General features: G+C 41.5%; 1 protein-coding gene across 1 annotated transcript in view; it reads right to left on the bottom strand.

Moving 5' to 3' along the window:
• The window catches only part of plce1 (phospholipase C, epsilon 1), a 381,748-nt gene that overhangs the window by 166,334 nt on the left and 196,994 nt on the right, over positions 1–18,420 (bottom strand). The gene's annotated exons all lie outside the window — the stretch shown is intronic.

The following is an 18,420-nucleotide window of genomic DNA, read 5'->3' on the forward strand; positions in this document are numbered from 1 at the left end:
CACATCTCCATCACTAAAAACAGATCTCTAAATGAAGCAAACAAATAGGTTAATGTGAATGGTGCAGTATGCCGTTAACCAACACCACAAAGGCAGTAAAATGCTCCAAATGTTCAAAGCCCCAATTCCACCTGACTGAGGTATTGTAGGTGGCTAATAACGAATAAATACTCTCTGTACATTCTCATTCAGAACTGCACTCACGTTGGAGAAGAAAATGCTATTAACTCCCACAAAAGCTGCCATTATCTTCATCTCACACCGAGCTAACAGTATTCAAAAACTGAGACCAACAATGACTCATGAAAAAACCAAAAGCCAATTTTGTAAAACTCAGCAAAGTTTCTCTATTGTACAGAGCAATTAGATTATATTACTTAAGTGAGCTGCTCTGATTGAATTGAGGTTAATAAAACCAGAACACTGAGATCAGACCACCAACACAGTGCCAATTACATATGTATGTTTAGTTTAAATTTACACTCAACCAGAGGCAGGTACCTGAGAAATGTAATAGAGTTAGGACACCACTGCAGTTTAGATGGTGAGATATGCCCTCTTGGTTGTGTTTTTGTTCAAAGGGCTCCACATGGCCAATTATCTCAGATCTGTACCCAACTAAAAGCCCAAAGCAGAGAATATGACCCTACATTCCTATTACCTGAATGATCTATATTCAAGATAGAGTAAATGGATTTCTAGATATTAAATGTACCTTAGATATGGAGATAGCGCAGTAAAATGGCATTGAAGTTAAAGATCAGCCCTGACCCAGTTAAATTGCACAGCAAGCTCAAAGGGCCAAATGGCCAACTTCTGTTTGTATTTCCCATGATCCTATTACAATCTAAATCAAAGATGTCATGAACGCAAAATACCGCAGATGCTGGAAATCTGAAATAGGAAGAGAAAATGCTTGGAACATGTGGTGAGAAGGGGAAATTATCAGGTGTGTTGGCTCTGGAGAGAAATTCACTCCGTTCACATCGCCTCAGCAATTAAACATGGGGAGAGATGGCCCATTGAAGATCTCCTCAACTTACCAGCAAGCAATAGCATCCCCAGCTTCCTGCCAAACAAGAAAAGGTGGCAAATTTCCCAACTGAGAAGCAATGGGAACCTGCCTGTTGTGTTGGGAATAGGAACATGGGGGCAATCAGGAGCACAGATGGCGAACAAGGAGGTGGTCTCTGAAAGCCACACCCTGGCCCTTACCTCTGACCCCCTACCCCCCCTCCCTACAAACCCACCCAGCGACAAGATGACCCTCTGTGGGAGTAGGCCTCACTAGCCAGCTTTAGGACCCAGAAGCTGCTGGCCTATCAGAGGCTGGTCCTTTCTGAATAGTGACACAATATTCACAGACATTCGGGTGCTCTGGTACCTCTTGAGGATTGGAAAATGATCCTCAGGGTATCCATTGTTTGTTCCTTGATTTCCTTTAGCAGTCTTAGATACAATTCATCCAGTCCTGGTGATCTGTGGGCACAGTGATAGTGTCCCAATCTATGGACCAGATGGTGTGCAACAATGTCTCTGAATAGGATGATAATGAATATAGCTGCTGTACACTCACCTTTCTTCATTCCCTCTCTATCCTGCCTGAAAACTCTCACTCATGGGATTGTGAACTGCCATCCTATGCCTCCTTTAAGCCATTTTTCAGATATAGTAATGTTATCATATTGCTACATGTCTAGTTATGTCCTGAGCTCATCAGCTTTCATCATTATACTCCTTGTATGTACATACTATACCTTTTCATACTGACAATTCTTTATGTTGTGCATTTTTAAACCCCTGCTTCCTCTATACCTGGTGTTATGAGATTTTTGACCGTATACTCATTAGGTTCTGCCTCACATTCCCTGCTCTGAATTTGCCCTCTCGTTTCCTTTTCCCTGCGAATCTACTTTAAACCACTCCCCAACAGTGCTAGCAAATATTCCTGCAAAGCTCCTGTTCAGGTGTGCACCATTGACTTGTTCACGTCCCATCTTCCCTTGAACCAGTCCCGATGTCCCAGAAATCTGATGCCCACCATCCTACACCTGCTTTCCAGCTGCATGGTCAATCATTCAATCCTCGTATTTCTGTATTCACTAACACGAGGGGCTGCAAATACCCTGAAAACGTGGCTTTCAAGGTTCCAGCTCTCAGCCTCCTACTCCCCTAGGAGGTGTCAATGTGGACCATGACGTCGGGCTGAGCACCCTCCTGCAGAATGTCCTGCAACAGCTCCTTTACATCCTGTACCTTGGTGCCTGGCTGCAGTAAGAGAGATCAAGTGATCAAAGAGTTGATGGAGCAAGGAAAAAGGAGATAGTAATGGACCAAGAAGCCAGAGATGTGTCTGGAGAAAGTGTTAATGGCAACAGCAGAACAACTACCAAGGGCTGCTCTCTGAAAAACAGAAGTCAGAGTTATGTTCTGAAATTGGTGTACTTGGTGTCTAGTCCAAGAGCAATGTGCTTAATGCTTCAAATGACTTGTTAAAAAACCTTTCACGGAATGTTGGTATTGCTGGAAAGATGAGTTGCCGCTCCTTGAGCTTATCATAAGCTTCATTGGAACAATGCAGGAGGATGGTGATACAGTGGTCAGAACATCTCCGGGACACCCACACCAATCAACTCCACCACCCAATCAACACTCTCTCCCACTTTGCCGAGGATATACAGGTCCTGGGCCTCCTCCACCGCCACTCCCTCACCACCAGACGCCTGGAGGAAGAACGCCTCATCTTCTGCCTCAGAACACTTCAACCCCAGGGCATCAATGTGGACTTCACCGGTTTCCTCATTTCCCCTCCCCTCACCTTACCCCAGTTCCAACCTTCCAGCTCAGCACCATCCTCGTGACCTGTCCTACCTGCCCATCTTCCTTCCCACCTATCCGCTCCACCTTCCTCTCTGACCTATCACCTTCATCCTCATCCCCATCCATCTATTGTACTCTTTACTCCTTCTCCCCAGTCCCCCCCACCTCCCATTTATCTCTCCACCCCAGAGGCTCCCTGCTACCATTCCTGATGAAGGGCTTTTGCCCGAAATGTCGATTTTCCTGCTCCACGGATGATGCCTGACCTGCTGTGCTTTTCCAGCACCACTCTAATCTAGACTCTGGTTTCCAGCATCTGCAGTCCTCACTTTTGCCTAGGATTAACTACTGAGCCATGTGCTGCCCTAAATACTGAAAGGAGAGAGATAGATATTGATAATGACAGTGGCTTCCCACTGGAGGTAATGGAAATGGCAGAGCTTCTTGTAGCTGCTTGTGGGATGCAAGGTGAGGCCAAAGGTAATCTTATTGTGATCCTGGGGTGAGGTAAGGGGTGAGAGCAAAGGGACACCAAAATAAACTAGACACAGTGTAGGGTCCCGTCTAGCACAGTGACAGTAGGTTCAGGCATCAGAAGACTTGTACATAGGAAAACATGGGCAAAAGGGCAACAAAAAAAATTGATGAAATAATTTCTGCTGAGCAAGAACAGACAGATTTAAGATAGCACATGCATTTCCCATCACATTCAATGCAGCATAATAGGTACCTACCGTTAGGAGAGTATTATTATACAAAAAGCTGCTTACTGTGTAATGAGTCCCACGTTTTCCTCATGTGAAGCATTTGTGCAATACTTTCCAAAAGGCAGTCAAAATTTTGTTACAGCAATTTTGAGATACTTTAGCGAACTTGATGCTATCTAAGCCTACCGGCTTAACTGTGCTTACAAGATTGGTTGAAAGTTTAGCAATCTATAAGCTGTTATTGCCAAACTACTTGCTAAACAGGGGTGACCTTCAGTTTTCTAAAGTTTAATAATGAAATCCTGTTGAATCACTGAAGGAAAACTAAAGTCACAAACATAACGTGGAAGGTTGCCATTTTGATTGTTACACAGCAACTGAAGTGTCTGTCCAATTGGGAAATAACTAAAGGTCAATAAGTTTCGACCAGTATAATGTATTGAAAATAAAAGGAAACATTTTGATTAATATTTGAAGTAAAACATTTCCAGGTGGAAATCCTTTTCTTCCAGCCAGAAATGTAATCAAAAGATATGCATCAAGATAAGAGAAGTCATATAATCACTGAAATTTACTGCAGAAAACCTTTTTCAAATATAATAGCAACACTTTCACATAAACATCTTGCTGAATCAGTTCTATTATTTTGTGTCAGAAGAAGTCAATGAGGTTAAAAAAGGACTTTGTTGTAAAACTGTTCTTTTAAAACACTTAAAGGGACACCCATTTATAACTTGCAGCTTGAAAAAAATATATATGCATTTATGAGCAATCAATTCAGTAGTGCATATTGCATTGGGTAGCCCCATGGAAGTGCCATCTGCCATCTCAGATTCTTCTGTTCTATATATATAAAATATATAGATCACACATAAATTTAGGGCAGCACAGTGGCTCAGTGGTTAGCACTTCTGCCTCACAGCGTCAGGGACCCGAGTTCAATTCCCACGAGGGCGACTGTCTTTGTGGAGTTTGCATATTCTCTCTGTGTCTGCGTGGGTTTCCTCCCACAATCCAAAGATGTGCAGGCCAGGTGAATTGGCCATGCTAAATTGCCCATAGTGTTAGGTGCATTAGTCAGAGGGAAATGGGTCTGGGTGGGTTACTCTTTGGAGAGTCGGTGTGGACTTGATGGGCTGAAGGGCCTGTTTCCACACTGTAGGGAATCTAATCTAAAAAAAAAATCATTTATTTTTATTTGGTTTTGTGTTTGAACGAGGGGCGTACAGGTTTCCTGTGTGACCGAAAGGGTTTAATAATTAACTCAAGTGGTTTCTAGCCATGGCAATTTCTTTTAAAACACTGAGTGAAAAGCCTTTCCAATCAGTCATGTCAGTGTTGTTTACATTGGGAGAAATTTACAAACAAAGAAAGAAAATAATTGTGCATTTTAGAAGGCGAGCGATTTTCATTTTCTTTTGATCAGTGGAAACAACCATTGCTTGGGGGGAAAAACAAGTGTATTTTCTAATTTCAATTTGGGTAGTTCTGCAGGCTGAAACTGAATATGTAAAGCATTTGCTCCTGACAAAGGGAGAGGATACTCTAGAATTATTAAAATTGCATTGCCTCAGTGTAAAGAGTTTAGTAAAAATGTCCAGACCAGAACTGTTTTGTTAAAATCTTGATGCAGTTATTTAAAGCTGAGAAAGTTTAACTTTAGTTGTATGAAACTCTGTAATAAAGCTATTAGATTCTCAAGACTGGGAGTGGAAGCCACAGGTGCGTCCTTCCGAGGTAAGATAGGCATGAAATCTCTCAGGTGCGAGTACCATAAAAGGGTGCTTTTGGGAGTAATGGGATTGTATTCTTGAGTTTCAAAATCTTCAAATATGTTATATGTAAATAGAAGTTCATTCTATTTTATGTTCATTTCTTTTGCAACATAAAGCCACTGATTATCGTTAAAACCAAAACCGCTACAGCCTGTGTTTACGTTTCTATGATAGATCTCCTCAGCAAAACCAAAAGAATCTATCAAGCCAGATCTCAGTCTGGGGTCTGACATGTTCAGTAACATGAGCTGGAATGATAACATTACACCTTGCACTTGGCTGGTCTGTTGGTTCTTGCCTGTTCAGTCAACATCACAGAATTGATGTACAGTTTGGAGCACCCCAAACATTGCGCTACAAATGTGAATTTTGTAAGATCATCATGCTTCAGGACTGTGCCTTTATTTAGGGTAATATGGTGGAATAAATGGGATCAGGAGAGTGATTCTGGGTTCTGCTGGTGCTTCGAGGACAAAAGATTAAACAGGGCCCAGGTTGTTTTACCAGGAAGGAGGTGGAAGATATTTACATCTTTGCTGACAGTGCATTGACCAGTGGGATTGGTTTGTTGTTCTTGAGGCAGGTAGCTCAAGACGGTAGCTCAATTCTTGCCTCTGCAAGAATTGCCCCTCTACCTGCCATTTTCACTTTGGGGAGATAGGGTCAGGATAACATTGGGTCTGCCAAACCCAGAAGCAGATCAGAGGTGGCCATACGGTAGCTGATTGGTGAGACAGGCTGGTTAACATACCTCGAGTCTCTGGAATTTTGTCCCCATTGTTTAGCTACATTTTAGATCCTGTAGGGATCACCCTTCACACTCCATTCAATCCATGTCACCTCTGCGATTCAATGCCAACCCATGAATCCCACCCATCCCCATGGCAGCTTATAGACTCCATACCTAGTCAATGGTAACTCTTGACTCCACCCACTCCTCATAGCCCCTCCCACCTCACATCCCAACTCATGCCCCTTCCATTTACATTGAGCCAGTGTTAACTACATGCAGAATCACAGAACCTATCATAACAAAGGCAAAAAGAATCCTTTTCAGAAAAATCCTTTTCAAAACTCTACAAAACTGTCAAACAGACCACTAAAGCATCAATAATAGAAGCTTAAAGCACTTGACACCCTTAATCTTTTATAAATAAGACAGTAGCAAAAGAGATTCGAGAAAAAAGTGGAGAGATATCAATCAAGTGCAGTCAACCCTTCCCTTCTCCATGAGGGAGTGAGTGAGTTTGGTTTTACAGATGGTATTGAGCTGTCATTACGGCAAATTGAGTCTATGTCCTATGGAGTTTCAATGTAGGTAGATGTGATCCCATTGAAACTTATAAGATCCTGTAGGAGCTTGAAGGGCTCATTGCTGTGACAGGGTTGGGTTTAGGGTTAGATTGTTTGCCCTTACTGCCTGAAAATCTGTCCATCTCAGTTTTGATAAACCTTTCCAATAAAGAATTCCACAGACTACTGTACAATATATTTTTATTGTCACAAGTACTCGATTGCAGGAGTACAAAGACATTGGAAAAGCTTTTCAATCTCCTATGGCAACATCTTAGATACAAGTACCTAGGTACAATTCTTGGATACAGCAGAGGAATAAAAGTAGTTGCATAACTTACAGAGTTGAAAAATAAATTAAAAGAGGACAACATTAAAGGGTTGACATTAGAGTAAGATAGGAAATTTCAAATAGACATTACAGTGCAGTTGCTCAGTGCAGGACCTCCACACATGGTCTGACCCCTGTCCAACAGCTGTTCCTGCTCTGCTCCAAACCCCAGACCGCTCTGTACAAGCACTCAGCTGCTCCAAGGTAAGTGCCAGGACTGCCTCCCATGCACAAGTCTCTGCCTGGGGCTCGCTGTCCACACGCTGTACCAGGGCTCATAGAATCTGTAGAAATCTGTCAATCTCAGTCTTAAACAGACTCAATGACTGATGTCCGCAGTGTCTGGGGCATTGAATTCCAAAGGTTTACCTTTCTCTGAATTCCCTCATCTCAGTCCCTTGTTTGGGAAATGTTCCTATTATGGGAAATTCACTTCTCTATGTATCTGATGTTGCTCCCAGCATTCCCTCTGGCACTTCACGGCCTCTGGGAGAAGAAATTCCTCCTCTTCTCAGTTTTAAATATGTGATCCCTTATAATGAGATTATGCCCTCTGGTACTGGATACTCCCACAACAGGAAACCACCATGCTGCATTTACCTTTTCAAGCCCCTGACTTGCTTCAATAATGTTGTCCGCCATGCTTCTAAATTCCAATTTGGACAAGCCCAACCCCCGTACTCAATCTCTCCTCATGAGCTAGTCCCTCTATACCTAGGATCAGCCTTCTCTTCACTGCCTCCAGTGCCTATGTATCTTTCCTTAGATATTGAGCCCAAACGTGTTCAAAGTATTCCTGCTGTGGTCTGACTAGTGTCTTATGATTCACCTTTCCTTGGAAACGGGCCTTGCAAACTGGACAGTCCATAAGAGGTCATTACAGGATCTTTGTACAGGGTAATTGTTTAAAACATTGTTAAACCCACAGACAAGGAGAGGCAGTAAGATTCTGGGTGAGTGAGATGGAGATGGAGAGAGAAAGCTGAATGATAGAGACAGTAAGTCTCTATGGTTCATCACTGTGAGTGTGTGAGCTCATGCTTAGATTCAATAGTCTAAAGTCTTGACAGGTTTAGTTAATGCTGGAAGGTTCACTAAGCCTAAATGGAGATATGAGTATAGCCACATCATAAAAAATAGAGAAGTTAGCTTGCAGAGAAAGGAGAAAGCAGCTGATTGATTTTGGACTGATTCCTAGAGAGTGAAACACCCACTCGAGGTGTAGAGTAAAGAATAACAATAGAGGGAGACTTTAGGTCTGTTTTAAAGGTTAAGGGGGTGGGGGTTCTTCTCAGTAATTTACAGAACAAATTATCTTGAAATAGTGTTTCGTCAATATTGTTTTAGTTTGTATTTTACAGTTTTAAAACTTAAAGTCTTGCTGTGCACTTTCCTCTAAGTTGGACATTGGGAATTCAAATTCATTTTTCAAAATTGTAGGTCTCTATTGGGATCATAATAATTGTTCATAAAGATAGTAAATGTTGAAGCATACAAACAGCAGTATGTTAAATCTGCAGTGCCTCATGGTAATTGCCACATTAAAAACGGATAAGAACTAAGGAAATACATTTCAACATTTTAAAAAAGTCCAACTTCTCTGCTGCTTATATTACTAAGGGTTTCAGCCCTTTTAACTCAAAAAGCGCTGGAGTATAAAAAGTCATGTAACCAACATTGCTTCATTACTTGCAGCCCTGTGTGCGATTATAAGCTGCTCAGCTAACAGAGTGGTGTCATTGCATTGTGAATCTAGTGGACAGATGAACACCTCCATGCTAGCTTCATGTCAAATAACAAACCACACAATGGTGTATAATATAATCATGTACAGTTAACTTGTTTACCCCTAGTAACACTATTTTACTCAAGGGCTCATCTCTGGAACCTATCTATTAGATGGAGCACAAGTTAAGTGAATTCTTAAGTGTAGAGTCATATCAAACTCAAATATCAATCCTGTTCCTCTCTTGTACAAATAGGAATGTATTATATAAAGATGCCTTTTTTCTGACATTTTCAAACACAAGAATTGCAAGATGCCTCACCATCCTCTACAAATACATCATAATTGGACCCAATAAACACATTCCTGAAATTATGAACGACCAACATGAAGGGAGTATACACAGGACAGAGACAAAAGCTGTCCAGAGCTAAATACAAGCCGTTTGTTTAATTCCCATGGGAAAGATCTGTCGCTTGTACCATCAAACCTCTGATGGAATGTCAACTCCGTTTCATTCTCTACAGATGCTGCAAGACCTGATGAATATTAAAGCATTTCTGTTTCTATTTCAGACTTCTAGCATCTGATGTACCTCACTTTTTGATTAGAGAAAAGACGTACTTCTGTTTTTGTTTTCAGATAAATTTATGTTGAATGGCTTCATAAGTAATAGCCTCCAAGCTGAACCCACAAGCTCTATCACTCGGAACAAATGAAACAACTGCTGATGTATCTATTTGGGAATTGCAATATGGGTTTCAGTAATCTGACATGAATTGAATGTGAGAAGCTTTTTAATTTTGAGGCTGTATTTACATGTAGAGGAGTGAGAATGAGGAAGAGAGCTCCCAGGTATCTGAGGGATTTGTACTAGAACAACCTATATCATAGGAGTAACTAATGCAATTTGTCACACCATCAACTTTCTTCCCATGAACAGTATTCTCAGTGTTGATGCAGTTCCCATTGCTGGAAGCCACTTCATTTAAGTGATCATTTTTCATCTACATTGAGCTATTTACTCTCTAGAGCATTATCACTGAACCACACTTGCAACTTGAAACCACTGCATAGTTATCATGAGCCAAAATCCTCATTATTTCCCATTCTAGTCCAGAGGATCTCACTGTAGCTCTTTTGTGAATCCAAAGATTGTATTGTCCAGAAACTCAAGTGTGTAAAATCGATGCTGACGTTTCAGAGCAGTGATATGGGATAGTGAACTCCTTTCCAAATGAGATGCTACACCAAAGCCATCGGTCCTCTTTGAGAAATACAAAACAACCCATGGCTCTTTCTCTGAAGATGATCAGAAAGAGTTTTACACAGCATTCGGAACAATATTTGTGCCATAACTGCTCTAATGATTCGGAAAGGGTTAATGTTGGTGACTGCACTAAGTACTATTTGATGAGGTCATGCAGTCTTCGGTGGGGAGAAGGGGAGTCTGGCTCATCATCTGATGGACATAAACATGTCATCATTGTTCTGAGGAAGAGGTTCCAGACTGAAGATATTAACTCTGTTTTCTTCCCACAGATTCTGCCGGACCTGCTGACTTTCACCAGCAATTTGTTTTTGTCTCAAAACTGCAGTTCTTTGCTTTATTTTCATCATTGTTTCCTGATACTGTTGGTTACTATGTTTAATTCGTCAAATGACTCACATGTATTACAATCATATAATAATCCACAAGGTATTAGAACAAGTGTATTTTCTCATTAAGTAGTAGATAGACTCCTTGAAACATCCAGAACAATAGTGTTCTTTCGGGACCAGTGGGCACTGCAGATGTATATCATTCCTCCAGTAATAAGCATTCGATTTAATTTCACTAAGGCTCTGTTTCAGTCCTTTAAGCTTCCATTAACCATTTGATTGTGTTTCTGTTGCATTACCCCATCAGAAGCTGCTTAATCTGGTGTATATTTTGTTTGGAAAGGTAGAGAGGAGAAAGATTCAGCACATTAGTTGCATCATCACCCCAGTAATATTATTTTGATAAGTTTCCAATGCCATTCTGTAATCTTAACTTTGGTTTTTGTTTCTGTTACAGTGACCCTCCAGGAGCTGGCTAACCTGTTTAGGGTTTTATTTAAAAATAAGTGAATGGAGAATTGGCAGCATTGTACCCCAACAGTTAAGCTGACAATGGCTGCTCCTGAAAAACATATGGCATTTAACCAACATCACTGAACTCATCTTCTGATCATTATCATGTTCCATGTACATACTGTTTTTCAGATAATTGGCAAAAAAAAAAAACCCACACAGGACATAAAGAAACTTTTCTTAGCACAGACATTTAATGTGAGCAGGAACACACTACTTGAATGGTTATTTTCAAACTGGGCTTGAAGAAAAGATGTTTGCAGGTATATGAGGAGCAAAGATGAGTGAGAGTAAAGCAAGTGGATAGCTTTTCCAAGAAATCAACACAGGCACACAGGGTCAAAAGGAACCCCCACCCCTCCTATCGCCACTTACCCAGACAAATTAGGTGACCACACTGATGGTATGCCTATTATGGTCCAACTCTACGTAGGCCACTGTACCATTGAGGGGTCTTTGATCCATTATTGGTTATTGGAAACAACTGGAATCAAGGGCCTAATGACACAGAGAAACTTAAACTAAGTGAAGAAAACTAAAATTAATGGGACCAAAAGCTAACCATTCCTCAGACACTGGTAGCCTCTGCAGCATCTAGAAGCAGAGCCCACAGAGATAATGATCATCACTTACGACTTCCAGTAAATTCCCGATCTCGACTTATTCCAGTGGATCAGAAAGTAGCAATTGCAGCACTACTGTTTGAGAAACAATAGAGAGAGAAAATAGAGAACCACGAGCCAGTTAACCTGAAATCAGTGCGAAGGCAAGTGCTGGAATTCAGTATTCAGGAAGTGGTAATAGGGTGAAGAGAGAATCATGTTGGCAGTCAGTGCTAACATGCTTTCATAAAGGCACATCATTTAGGATTCCAGGAAAGGGAAGGGTAAGGGAATTGGGCAGTAAAATGGAGCGGAGGTCAAATATCAAGTCTGATCTTATGAAACAGTTGAAGCAGGCTCAGGAGGCCACATGACCTACTCATGTTACTATTTCTTACATTCTTACACTAATCCCATCTGGCCAGTGATCCACTTACCTACATTTATCTTCATTCGACCGCATGAACACCTATCAATTCTTGGAAAGAAACCTTAAAGTTCCATTTTAGTGCTGCCCTTAAAAACTGTAATCAAACTTTTATTGAAACAGTTTGTTCCAACCAAGGGTAACCAACTCTTGAGTTAACTTGGAAGCCAGACAAGGTTCAAGTTAATCCTTGTCAAAAACATTAATTGCAAGTTTATTTGAAACTTGGTATTTTTAGAAGAATTAAAATGTAGTATTTTAGTGGCAGTAATTGCAAATGCAGAAAACGTACTCGAGTTTGTATTCCCCGTGCTAAACCAGGCAGTGGGTGGATTTTTATCTTATTGCTTGCGGGGATTCTAAAACATAAACAGGCATTGATCACATATAGGAGATAAAGAAGAATAAACAGTGCTTTACAGAAAGTAAATGATGGAGTGTAATTGAGAAGCAGTAAGTATACAATCCCAGATTCTGATGGTTGAGTGGGTTGCGTGGTTTAGAATGGAAATGAAGAGGATTAGAATGGCGACAAGGAGGAATTTCTTCAGTTAGAGGGTGGTGACTCTGTGGAATTCATTGCCGCAGAGGGCTGTGGTGGCCAAGTCACTGAGTGTATTTAAGACCGAGATAGATAGGTTCTTCATAAGTAAGGAGATCAAAGGAGAAGACAGGTAAATGGGGTTGAGAAACATATCAATAATGACAGAATGGCAGACCAAATTGGATGGGCCAAATGGCCTAATTCTGCCCCCCCTACCTTATGGTTCTCAATGTCTCAAGTTGCCTATTTTTTCGGTAACCTGTCACTCAGAAGGAACCTAACCAGTTTAAGAAAGGCATCAGTGGGACTTGGAACAAAATTACTGAACTAGAAGGAAGGCAATGGTTTTTGTGCTCACAGCAAGTAAACTACACTAGCCTAAGAGGGATCTCTTAAAGTGTATCTATGAAATAAAGAAACAAATAAAGGCAGACATACAAGACTTGCATTTATATAATGCTTTTGTGAACTTGGAACACTCTGATGTGCTTTATTGACAAGCATATAGTTTTGAAGGGTAATCACAGTCGTAATGTGAGAAACACAATTAATTTGTGTAGAAAGCTTCCACTAAGAGAAACATGATCATGACTAGATTCTCGGTTTAGAGGTTTTTTAAAATTCATTTGTGGGATTTGGGCGTCACTGGCTGGCCAGCATTGATAGCCCATCCCTATTTGCCTTTGAGAAGGTGGTGGTGAGCTGCCATCTTGAATCGCTGTTGTCCACTTGCTGTGGATTGACCAATGCTGGTAGGGAGGGAATTCACGGACATTGACCCAAAAACTGTGAAGGAATGGCGTATATTTCCAAGTCAGGGTGGTGAGTGGCTTGGAGGGGAACCTGAAGGTGGTGGTGGGTTTGGAAGGTGATAGTCAAGGATCTTTGGTGAATTTTTGCAGTGCGTCTTATAAATAATACACACTGCTGCTACTGAGCACTGGTGATGGAGGGATTGAATGCTTGTAGATGTGGTGCCAATCAAGTGGGTTGCTTTGTCCTGGATGGTGTCAAGCTTCTTGAGTGTTGTTGGAGCTGCACCCATCCAGGCAAGTGGGGAGTATTCTAACACACTCCTGATTTGTACCTTTAGATTGTGGATAGGGCTGTCAGGAATTGAATTACTCACCGCAGTATCCCTAGTCTCTGACCTGCTCTTGTAGCCACTGTGTTTATATGGGGAGTCCAGTTGAGTTACTGGTCAATGGGAACCCCAAGGATGTTTGACAATGGGGGATTCAGTGATGTTAACACTGCTGAATGTCAAGGGGCAGTGGTTAGAGTGTTTCTTATTGGTAATGGTCATTGCCTGGCATTTATGTGGCATGAATATTACTTGCCACTTGTCGGCCCAAGCCTCGTTATTATCCAGATCTTGTTGCACTTGTGCACGGACTGCTTCAGTATCTGAGGACTCACAAATGAGGCTGAACACGATGTAATCATTGATAAACATCCACACTTCTAACCTTATGGTAGAGGGAAGGTCATTGATGAAGCAGCTGAAGATTGTTGGGCCTAGGACACTATCTTGAGGGACTCCTGCAGAGATGTCCTGGAGCAGAGATGACTAGCATGCCACTCTCCATTGAACCAGCTTGTCATTTGAGAGCTAATTCTTGGACATTGGAATTTTTCAGTCCATCAGAAAGGGAAGACAGTGTTGCGTTTTAGGATCTCCTTTGGAAGACAGTGCTCTCCGATTATACAGCTTTCACTGAACACAACACAAAAGTACCAGCCTAGATGTTCGTGCTCACTACTCTGGAATGGGGTTATGACACGGCCTGGGGGCAAGGTTCCCCAGGTTATGATTCTAATGAGATATTCCAAACTGTTCAGCTCCTGACTGAGGACAGTTTGACTGGCTCCCCCTTCTTTATTCACCCACTCACCCTCTTCCCAGCAAGGTCATTTACAGACGATTCCCCTCACTTGTGGATATCTTTCTTCCAGTCCAAATGAATTAAAGGGAGCAAATTTAAGCAGGCTTTCTTGAGTTAACAGAAGAGAGAATTTATAAGTTAATAAACACATGGATAAACACGGGTCAGTTGCAGGTCATTTGTGAAGACTAAATCATGGATGTTGATGTCTAAGCAGTAAATTTTGGGGTTCTTGGTTTTGCAGATTAGCTGAAATTCTTTTGTCTTGTTTCCTTTTGATGGTAGCTGACAGGCAGCACTCAGAGCAAGAGAATCCTTTTGTATGCTCTGCGCTCTGAACAATAGTCTCTGGACCTGAAACATCAACACTGCTTTCTCCCAAAAGATGGTGACAGAATTTCTCAAGCAATTTCTGCTTTTAAGACTATTGTTCTGATTCCTTTTGACTGGATTGTTAGCTTGTTTGCTGCTGGTAGAGTGAGAGAATCCTCTGCCCCCAAGACAGGGGTGACTTTGACTATGACCTTCCCAGCACACTAGTGCCTGAAAGCAGAATAGTACATAAGAGTACCTCAGTACATGGCATCTCAGCTCACTATCATTCCTTCTTCCTCTCACACCCACAGATCAGGATTGGTTTTTAACTCTGTTCTGATATATTTGTGAAAGGCAAAAACACAAATTATGACTCCCACCTGGGGTTGTTCATTCTTCCAGAGCATTCAGAATCTGAAATAACGCTCAGGAAATTACAGTTCAGTTTTTAGTGCACTGTTTTTTTAACTTTGTCCCTTTGAAGCTTCTTTGACAGTTTATTAAGTGCAACCTTCCAAGCTCTCTCTCTCTCTCGGCCAAAGAATTTACACCTGCAGTCATCTTTTAACTGCTTGCCCCCTTCTGCTTTGGAAAAAAAACATGTTGCAATTAAAAGCTCAGTATGGCTACAAATGACTTGAGGTTATCATCCATTATCATGACACCAACAACATCCAGACTCAGAACCTATTCATGGCTGGCATCCTCAAACAAAATAACCTACCGTGATATGTAAGATGCAAGGAATAATGTTCAATTAGTTTAAAGTTAAAAATCACACAACCCCAGGTTATAGTCCAACAGGTTTATTTGGAAGCACTAGCTTTCAGAGCTCTGCTCACAACCACCTGATGAAGCAGCAGCGCTCTGAAAGCTAGTGCTTCCAAATAAACCTGTTGGGCTATAACCTGGGGTTGTGTGATTTTTAAAATTTTGTCCACCCCAATCCAACACTGGCATCTCCAAATCATAACTAATTTAATGTTTCAGCAACATTAAAAAAAAACTTTCATTTTATTAGCTGGGGCGCTCTATTTTTAAAATTGCAGTGCACATCTCCTTCTGTACAATTATTTCTTGGCAATACCTAAATAGTTAATTGCCCTAGCAGTACAGCAGACTAGTTTCTAACAAGTTATTTTTGTTGGCCTTTTTTGAATCATTTATGTTAAGATGTCGGCTCTAATTGGAAGTTCTACATTTTGACCTCCAGTCAAAATCTGTTTCCTGAAGAGATTCTTATTATAAAAGTGACTGACGTTTTCTGCTTGTAATCAACAGATAATTTAAGAAATTTGCAACATTTGAACTTTTAGCACCTGATTTGAGAATATTGTGTCAGCGCAGAAGTGTTGTTAAATTTTAGAGTGACAATTAACACACTTGAATTTAAAAATATGATATTTGCAAGTTTTAAACTCTCTCGAATCTTTCTTTCTGTTATCCAATACTAATATATTGATAGGGAAGATAGTGAAATTTTCAATACTTTAGTTTACTTTCTTTATGTATCTAGAGCATAGGGTTGAATCTATTTCATGGTATTAAACTGACCAGCTCCCCAAAGGATCAGCTATAAGAAGCCCTATCTATTTAGGTGTTGCTGATGGTGCTGAAAGAGCATGGTACAGGCTTCTCATTGACCAAGTGAAAGCAGGACCGTAACATGTCTTTACAGATCAGCCCCATTTAGACAGACAAAATGAACTTGTGACAAATTATTCAGTAACTGTCAGGGACCCAATCATGGCTGGATTAGTTCAACTATGTTTATTCTGGATCAGTGGTGCTGGACATGGAGGTCCTGGGCCTCCTTCACCGCCGCTCCCTCACCACCAGACGCCTGGAGGAAGAACGCCTCATCTTCACTCTATGCTACTCTCTCCCCACCCCCCCCCTCCCCTCGCTTATCTCTCCACGCTTCAGGCTCTCTGCCTTTATTCCTGATGAAGGGCTTTTGCCCGAAACGTCGATTTTGCTGCTCTTTGCTTGCTGCCTGAATTGCTGTGCTCTTCCAGCACCACTGATCCAGAATCTGGGTTCCAGCATCTGCAGTTATTGTTTTTACCTCACAACTATGTTTATTGTTTAGTCAGGAGCTAATTTTATAGACAGAGATCCAAGCAGGTGTTGTTGAACTTGTGCCAGACTTAAAAAAAAATTCCAAAGAACTCTGCTAACCGTTCTGATGAAGAATCACCTGATTCAAAACATTGACTGTTTTCTTCCCACAGATGCTGCCAGATCTACTGAGTTTCTCCAGCAATTACTTTTTGTCTCAGACCTCCAGCATCCACAGTTCTTTGCTTTATTTATGCAGCTAACTAAATCATTTGCATTGTATCAGCTTGAGAACCTATTATTCTAAAATTATATAATTTATGGTGAAACTATAATTTATTATAAAATTGTTCTTTTAAGAAAACTGTTACCAAAGCATTAAGCATCTCTTCATAAATCCTCTAATAAAGAAACAACTTTTGCACAACACCAAAATACTATAGGAACTAGAAATATGAAATAGAAACAGGAAATGTTGGAAATGCTCAGCAGCTCAGAGAGCATCTTTGGAGACAGAAACAGTTAGCTTTTCAGGTCAAGTGTCGTTCATTGGAACTGGAAATAAAGAAACATAATAGGTTTTAAGCAAATGCAGAGGCAGATAGAGGAGATGTTAAAACAGTAAAAAGTAAGGTCATGGTGGAATTTGGACATTGCTGGAGAAACTCAGGTCTGGCAGCATCTGTGGAGAGAAAACAGACTTAATGGTGAGTCCAACGATCATTCTTCAGGACTCAGTATCATAGGCTCAAAATCCCTACACAGTGTGGAAACAGACCATTCATGTCATTGCATCCACACCGACCCTACAAAGGGCATCACACCCATACCTACCCTATCCGTGGAACCCTACATTTCCCATGGCTAATCCACTTAGCCTCCACATTCCTGGACACTATGGGCAATTTAGCATGGCCAATCCACCTAACCCGCACACATCTTTGGACTCTGGGAGGAAACCGAAGCACCCAGAGGGAACCCAAATAGACATGGGGAGAATGTGCAAATACCACATTGGCACTTGCCCAAGGGTGGCACTGAACCACGATGCCTGGATCTGTAAGGCAGCAATGCTAGCCACTGAGCCACCGTGCTGCCCTTAGAGAAACTTGGAAAAGGTGATGTTTATGCTGTTTTCAAGCAGTGAGGGGGGAAAGCGGTGAATAGATAGTTGATGACAAAGTGAGAGAGAGAGAGAGAGTGTGTGAGTGTGTGAGGGGGAGAAAGAGAGAGAGAGAGAGAGATAGATGGGGGGAGAGAAAAAGTTGGTCAGAAAAGGGGTAGCTACTGCTAAATCAGGAAGGAAGAAAAGCTGATAGCGGTGACAATGAGTCAGTGGAAGTGGACTGGCTATGCTGAAAGCTGCCCATGTGATAACAGGGCATTGGGGTGTGGGGCTGAGTAAAGGACAAGGATGGAGGTGTTCAGACTCAAATTGCTGAACTCAGTATTAATTCCTGAAAGGTGCAGGCCCCAAAGCAGAAAGGAGGTGCTGTTGTTCCAGCTTATGCTGAGCCCCACTAGAGCACTGAAGCAGGTCCAAGGCAGAGATGTCAAGGCAACATGGCGTGGAAGTGGCAAACAACTGGGAGTGGGGTCACTCTTACACAGAACATAGGTGCTCTGCAAAGCAGTCAGTCACTCAGTCTGTGTTTCATCTCCAGATTGTAAAGGGCCTCAGAATATTAACCTGGGCTTCTGGACTATTATTCCAGTGATGTTACCATCAGGCCACTGTCTCCTCTGGCTTTTCTTCTGAATCAATCTTTATTTTTTGCTTGTCCCATGCTGCACCCTCTTCCATTTTGTCTCCAGCCT

The sequence above is a fragment of the Chiloscyllium plagiosum genome, chromosome 22, assembly GCF_004010195.1.
Source record: "Chiloscyllium plagiosum isolate BGI_BamShark_2017 chromosome 22, ASM401019v2, whole genome shotgun sequence".
Lineage (NCBI taxonomy): Eukaryota > Metazoa > Chordata > Chondrichthyes > Orectolobiformes > Hemiscylliidae > Chiloscyllium > Chiloscyllium plagiosum.